This window comes from Bubalus kerabau, unplaced genomic scaffold (assembly GCF_029407905.1).
Source record: "Bubalus kerabau isolate K-KA32 ecotype Philippines breed swamp buffalo unplaced genomic scaffold, PCC_UOA_SB_1v2 scaffold_40, whole genome shotgun sequence".
NCBI lineage: Eukaryota > Metazoa > Chordata > Mammalia > Artiodactyla > Bovidae > Bubalus > Bubalus kerabau.
Window position 1 is genome coordinate 2,745,016 of NW_026577894.1, and position 7,494 is coordinate 2,752,509.

The window sequence follows — 7,494 nt, forward strand, 5'->3', positions numbered from 1 at the left end:
TTTTTGCCTACCAGAAGAGGTCCTTTAGCCCCCGCCCCGCGTCCCAATTCTTGGACCCACACCCCCCCGCCACCCCCCGCAGCCCCAGCCCCTACCGCGGAGGGGGGAGTGAGTGGGTGGCCGGGCCCCGACTCCCGCTGCAGACCTGGGTTGCCTCCCCACGGCCCGTGAGCCCCTCCGCATTCGCATTCGGCTTTCAGGAAACCAGACGACCGGCCGTCCCGTCTCCATCTGCGGCTCCTTTGGCTTGCCTCAGGCAATCCCGGGGCTTGCACCGACTCCAGCCAGAGCCCCAGCCCCCGCCCCACCCCCAGCCTCGCAGGCGATCGCGCATGCGCATGCGAGCGCGCGCACAGATCGATGTGCCCAAACGGGGCATCTAGTTTGTTGGCTTGTACTGGGGGTGGATCTATGCCTGGGAGTGGGACTGCTGAACCATAGGCTACTTCTACTTTTAGTTCCTTCGCGAACCTCCATACTCTTTTCCATCCCGGCTGTACCAACTCCCATTCCTACTCAGCGTGGAGGAGAGTTCCCTTTGCTCCACAGCTTCTCCAGCATCTGCTATGGACAGACATTGCAATGAGGCCCAATCGGACTCATGTGAAGTGGTCCCTCCTTGGCGTTTGGAGTTGAGTCTCTCCAATCATTAGTGATGTGGAGCAAGATGACCGTTTGGAAATGCAGATGCAATTCTGTCACCATCCTGCTCCAACGGCTCTTGTATTTTCCCATCATATTGAAGATACGACCAATTCCCTTCATGCTTGCTCCTCACGTTCTTCTCGGATGTCTTTTCCCTGGAATGCCCTCTGCACTCTTTGGCTTCCATCCCATAGGGCATTTTCATTTCTTGAACGTCCTAAGTTTCCCTGGTCACGTAGACTTCCAGGATGCTGTTTTCCCTGCCTGAAATTCTTCCTGCATCTCAACCCTGGTTTACGTAGGTTCAACCTATGGACCTCAACGCAATGGTTACTCTGAAAAGCCTTCCCTGACACCCAGGTTTTGGTGAGGGTAGAGGCCCCTCGACAAGTTCTCAAAGGATCTGCCTGTGATATATCATTAGATTCGTCTCAGTGAAAGCAGGAACTCTGTGTCTTCTTCTCTCCACCTTCTAGTTCCAGAAACTTATTACATGCCTCCCAGCTCATCGTAGGTGCTCAGGATTTACTTAGTGTGTGAAAGACAGAAAAGTTCTTGGAAGCCTCAAGGTGTCACTTGGCTCGGCACTTTTGATTTCTTTGTATATTTGGCGATTCAATTCTTTCCTTTCCTGGGTTCATGTGTACGCTATATTCAAGGCACAATCTAAGGCATTAAGACATATCCATCAGTATGGGTTCTTGCTTTCAAGGAACTCGTACAGCAGATTTCTACAATTTAGGGCTTTTCAAATGCTCTAGAAGAATGTGAACGTTCAGTATGATCCATTTTCATTTCCAAGAAAGATCGTTTGACTTCCATAGCAAAGGTGGAGACCTTCCAACGTGTAGTCCAATACTTAGACCTTGACCATGTCAGGCAAGTCTTGTGGTTCCTTCTGGAGGTGTGTGGCTCTTGCAGAAACGTGAAGATCTTCCATCGTCCTCGGACTTCGGTGTCATTTGCAATCATCAAGAAAGCTTCCAGGTATAGGTTCCAGACCACCACCACACACACTCAGTAGCCAACGGAGTGGATTCCAGGAATATGCGTTGTTAACCAGCATCACCGTTGATATTGTTGCTGCACGCTCTATGCAGTGGCCAGGTCCTGGATTGTCCACTGGGTCTCATGTGGAATGGAAAGAAGGGCTTCCCCCCCTCCCAAACATCCACCCCACTCTTGACAGCCTTGTGACTAGAAACGGGCCCCGAAACAAGAATCAGACAAACCAGATAAGCCCAGATGGTAGTCCATGAGATGAAGGAACTAAGCAGCTGGTTGGGATGGCGCCAAGGGGAAAGGTTGCTCTTTTTGTCTCCCGCTCTACTCCTTTCTTCCTGGACGCCTTAGGGGTTCATCATGGAGATTTGAAATAAAGTTCACCAAAGTCATATGTGTTGAATCAAGATTTTGCATTTCACCATCTCTCAAAAACGAAGAGTGCTTAACCTGCACAGGTTTCTTTCAAAAAAGTCAATTGCTTTTCAATTCTGGGGTTTCTCTCTTGCCTTGTTCAAGTAGCCTTAAGAGTAAAAATCAACGAAAACTAAAGAAAGATTCCAAGATACCAACAAAGGACACCTTCTGTTTCTTCAATCATCTTTCCACTTAGTAGCACACGAGCTCTTTTCTTTGTATTTTGCCTAGGGAATTCGCAATGTGCTGGTTCAGATGGCAAGGCATCTGCCCTCAGGAGACTCGGGTTTGATCCCTGGGTCGGGAAGATCCCCTGGAGAAGGAAATGGCAACCCACTCCAGTATTCTCGCCTGGGAAATGCCACGGACAGAGGAGCCTGATGGGCCGCACTCCATGGGTCCTATAAGAGTTGGGCTCAACCCAGCAACTACGAACAGAAGTATTTCCAAAGACCACACTCAAGTGTGTGTGTGTGTGTGTGTGTGTGTGTGTGTGTGTCTGTGTGCCTGCCTGTGGTTCGTCTGCTCTCTCAGGAAGGTCCGGTGCTTGGCGGGCCGCGTGGGGACAAGGGTGGGGGGCCTCGGTAGGGCAAAGGGGCGGGGCTGAGGCGCTCCGGTCGACCGGGCCTCCGTGGCTCCCGGTGGGTTTGGGCAGCGGGCAGGTGCCGGGCAAGTTGGGCGCTCAAGATTCGCTGCGCCTAGGCCCGCAGGAGGTCCAGAGGCCCCCGGGCCGCCGGGGTCAGGAGGCGGCGGGCCCCAAAGACCGACACCTCCGGGATCGCGAGGCCCTGAGCAGCGAACGGGATGGGGGGGAGGCCCCGCTCAGCCAGCGCGGCCGAGTCTGGAGTGGCCGGGGGTGGGAGGGCGCCGAGACCTCCGCACCCCTCAGCCCACCCCCCAGGCCCCGCGCGCACGCACGCACGCACGCCCTCCCGGTCACTGGGGGGTCCTGGAAGCCCATCGGGCCCCCGGGCCCGGCCAGGCGGTTGCTGGTCTGGTGTTGGCGGTGTTCGGGGGCCGGGCCGGCGTCAGCAGGCTGGAGTGCGGTCGCGGGTCGTGCGGCTCAAGTACAACACGGCCCCCGAGGAGAGGTGCGGCCCGTTGGCCCGACCTGCAGGTCAGAGCGAAAGGGAGGCGAAGCGCAAGGCTCTTAGGGCGCCCCGCGGCAGCCGCGTCTGTCTCTGGCCGTATCCGCCTGAAGGCGCCCGATCTCGTCTAATCTCAGAAGCTAAGCAGGGTCGGGCCTGTTTAGTATCTTGGATGGGAGACCACCTGGGAATCCCGGGTGCTGGAGGCTTTTTTGCCTACCAGAAGAGGTCCTTTAGCCCCCGCCCCGCGTCCCAATTCTTGGACCCACACCCCCCCGCCACCCCCCGCAGCCCCAGCCCCTACCGCGGAGGGGGGAGTGAGTGGGTGGCCGGGCCCCGACTCCCGCTGCAGACCTGGGTTGCCTCCCCACGGCCCGTGAGCCCCTCCGCATTCGCATTCGGCTTTCAGGAAACCAGACGACCGGCCGTCCCGTCTCCATCTGCGGCTCCTTTGGCTTGCCTCAGGCAATCCCGGGGCTTGCACCGACTCCAGCCAGAGCCCCAGCCCCCGCCCCACCCCCAGCCTCGCAGGCGATCGCGCATGCGCATGCGAGCGCGCGCACAGATCGATGTGCCCAAACGGGGCATCTAGTTTGTTGGCTTGTACTGGGGGTGGATCTATGCCTGGGAGTGGGACTGCTGAACCATAGGCTACTTCTACTTTTAGTTCCTTCGCGAACCTCCATACTCTTTTCCATCCCGGCTGTACCAACTCCCATTCCTACTCAGCGTGGAGGAGAGTTCCCTTTGCTCCACAGCTTCTCCAGCATCTGCTATGGACAGACATTGCAATGAGGCCCAATCGGACTCATGTGAAGTGGTCCCTCCTTGGCGTTTGGAGTTGAGTCTCTCCAATCATTAGTGATGTGGAGCAAGATGACCGTTTGGAAATGCAGATGCAATTCTGTCACCATCCTGCTCCAACGGCTCTTGTATTTTCCCATCATATTGAAGATACGACCAATTCCCTTCATGCTTGCTCCTCACGTTCTTCTCGGATGTCTTTTCCCTGGAATGCCCTCTGCACTCTTTGGCTTCCATCCCATAGGGCATTTTCATTTCTTGAACGTCCTAAGTTTCCCTGGTCACGTAGACTTCCAGGATGCTGTTTTCCCTGCCTGAAATTCTTCCTGCATCTCAACCCTGGTTTACGTAGGTTCAACCTATGGACCTCAACGCAATGGTTACTCTGAAAAGCCTTCCCTGACACCCAGGTTTTGGTGAGGGTAGAGGCCCCTCGACAAGTTCTCAAAGGATCTGCCTGTGATATATCATTAGATTCGTCTCAGTGAAAGCAGGAACTCTGTGTCTTCTTCTCTCCACCTTCTAGTTCCAGAAACTTATTACATGCCTCCCAGCTCATCGTAGGTGCTCAGGATTTACTTAGTGTGTGAAAGACAGAAAAGTTCTTGGAAGCCTCAAGGTGTCACTTGGCTCGGCACTTTTGATTTCTTTGTATATTTGGCGATTCAATTCTTTCCTTTCCTGGGTTCATGTGTACGCTATATTCAAGGCACAATCTAAGGCATTAAGACATATCCATCAGTATGGGTTCTTGCTTTCAAGGAACTCGTACAGCAGATTTCTACAATTTAGGGCTTTTCAAATGCTCTAGAAGAATGTGAACGTTCAGTATGATCCATTTTCATTTCCAAGAAAGATCGTTTGACTTCCATAGCAAAGGTGGAGACCTTCCAACGTGTAGTCCAATACTTAGACCTTGACCATGTCAGGCAAGTCTTGTGGTTCCTTCTGGAGGTGTGTGGCTCTTGCAGAAACGTGAAGATCTTCCATCGTCCTCGGACTTCGGTGTCATTTGCAATCATCAAGAAAGCTTCCAGGTATAGGTTCCAGACCACCACCACACACACTCAGTAGCCAACGGAGTGGATTCCAGGAATATGCGTTGTTAACCAGCATCACCGTTGATATTGTTGCTGCACGCTCTATGCAGTGGCCAGGTCCTGGATTGTCCACTGGGTCTCATGTGGAATGGAAAGAAGGGCTTCCCCCCCTCCCAAACATCCACCCCACTCTTGACAGCCTTGTGACTAGAAACGGGCCCCGAAACAAGAATCAGACAAACCAGATAAGCCCAGATGGTAGTCCATGAGATGAAGGAACTAAGCAGCTGGTTGGGATGGCGCCAAGGGGAAAGGTTGCTCTTTTTGTCTCCCGCTCTACTCCTTTCTTCCTGGACGCCTTAGGGGTTCATCATGGAGATTTGAAATAAAGTTCACCAAAGTCATATGTGTTGAATCAAGATTTTGCATTTCACCATCTCTCAAAAACGAAGAGTGCTTAACCTGCACAGGTTTCTTTCAAAAAAGTCAATTGCTTTTCAATTCTGGGGTTTCTCTCTTGCCTTGTTCAAGTAGCCTTAAGAGTAAAAATCAACGAAAACTAAAGAAAGATTCCAAGATACCAACAAAGGACACCTTCTGTTTCTTCAATCATCTTTCCACTTAGTAGCACACGAGCTCTTTTCTTTGTATTTTGCCTAGGGAATTCGCAATGTGCTGGTTCAGATGGCAAGGCATCTGCCCTCAGGAGACTCGGGTTTGATCCCTGGGTCGGGAAGATCCCCTGGAGAAGGAAATGGCAACCCACTCCAGTATTCTCGCCTGGGAAATGCCACGGACAGAGGAGCCTGATGGGCCGCACTCCATGGGTCCTATAAGAGTTGGGCTCAACCCAGCAACTACGAACAGAAGTATTTCCAAAGACCACACTCAAGTGTGTGTGTGTGTGTGTGTGTGTGTGTGTGTGTGTCTGTGTGCCTGCCTGTGGTTCGTCTGCTCTCTCAGGAAGGTCCGGTGCTTGGCGGGCCGCGTGGGGACAAGGGTGGGGGGCCTCGGTAGGGCAAAGGGGCGGGGCTGAGGCGCTCCGGTCGACCGGGCCTCCGTGGCTCCCGGTGGGTTTGGGCAGCGGGCAGGTGCCGGGCAAGTTGGGCGCTCAAGATTCGCTGCGCCTAGGCCCGCAGGAGGTCCAGAGGCCCCCGGGCCGCCGGGGTCAGGAGGCGGCGGGCCCCAAAGACCGACACCTCCGGGATCGCGAGGCCCTGAGCAGCGAACGGGATGGGGGGGAGGCCCCGCTCAGCCAGCGCGGCCGAGTCTGGAGTGGCCGGGGGTGGGAGGGCGCCGAGACCTCCGCACCCCTCAGCCCACCCCCCAGGCCCCGCGCGCACGCACGCACGCACGCCCTCCCGGTCACTGGGGGGTCCTGGAAGCCCATCGGGCCCCCGGGCCCGGCCAGGCGGTTGCTGGTCTGGTGTTGGCGGTGTTCGGGGGCCGGGCCGGCGTCAGCAGGCTGGAGTGCGGTCGCGGGTCGTGCGGCTCAAGTACAACACGGCCCCCGAGGAGAGGTGCGGCCCGTTGGCCCGACCTGCAGGTCAGAGCGAAAGGGAGGCGAAGCGCAAGGCTCTTAGGGCGCCCCGCGGCAGCCGCGTCTGTCTCTGGCCGTATCCGCCTGAAGGCGCCCGATCTCGTCTAATCTCAGAAGCTAAGCAGGGTCGGGCCTGTTTAGTATCTTGGATGGGAGACCACCTGGGAATCCCGGGTGCTGGAGGCTTTTTTGCCTACCAGAAGAGGTCCTTTAGCCCCCGCCCCGCGTCCCAATTCTTGGACCCACACCCCCCCGCCACCCCCCGCAGCCCCAGCCCCTACCGCGGAGGGGGGAGTGAGTGGGTGGCCGGGCCCCGACTCCCGCTGCAGACCTGGGTTGCCTCCCCACGGCCCGTGAGCCCCTCCGCATTCGCATTCGGCTTTCAGGAAACCAGACGACCGGCCGTCCCGTCTCCATCTGCGGCTCCTTTGGCTTGCCTCAGGCAATCCCGGGGCTTGCACCGACTCCAGCCAGAGCCCCAGCCCCCGCCCCACCCCCAGCCTCGCAGGCGATCGCGCATGCGCATGCGAGCGCGCGCACAGATCGATGTGCCCAAACGGGGCATCTAGTTTGTTGGCTTGTACTGGGGGTGGATCTATGCCTGGGAGTGGGACTGCTGAACCATAGGCTACTTCTACTTTTAGTTCCTTCGCGAACCTCCATACTCTTTTCCATCCCGGCTGTACCAACTCCCATTCCTACTCAGCGTGGAGGAGAGTTCCCTTTGCTCCACAGCTTCTCCAGCATCTGCTATGGACAGACATTGCAATGAGGCCCAATCGGACTCATGTGAAGTGGTCCCTCCTTGGCGTTTGGAGTTGAGTCTCTCCAATCATTAGTGATGTGGAGCAAGATGACCGTTTGGAAATGCAGATGCAATTCTGTCACCATCCTGCTCCAACGGCTCTTGTATTTTCCCATCATATTGAAGATACGACCAATTCCCTTCATGCTTGCT

General features: G+C 55.8%; 2 pseudogenes; both read left to right on the forward strand.

Annotated features, from left to right (window-relative positions):
* The first annotated feature begins 3,241 nt into the window (after positions 1 to 3,241).
* Positions 3,242 to 3,361, forward strand: LOC129640834 (uncharacterized; annotated as a pseudogene).
* Positions 3,362 to 6,602: 3,241 nt separating this feature from the next.
* LOC129640836 (uncharacterized) lies at positions 6,603 to 6,722 on the forward strand (annotated as a pseudogene).
* The last annotated feature ends 772 nt before the right edge of the window (positions 6,723 to 7,494 follow it).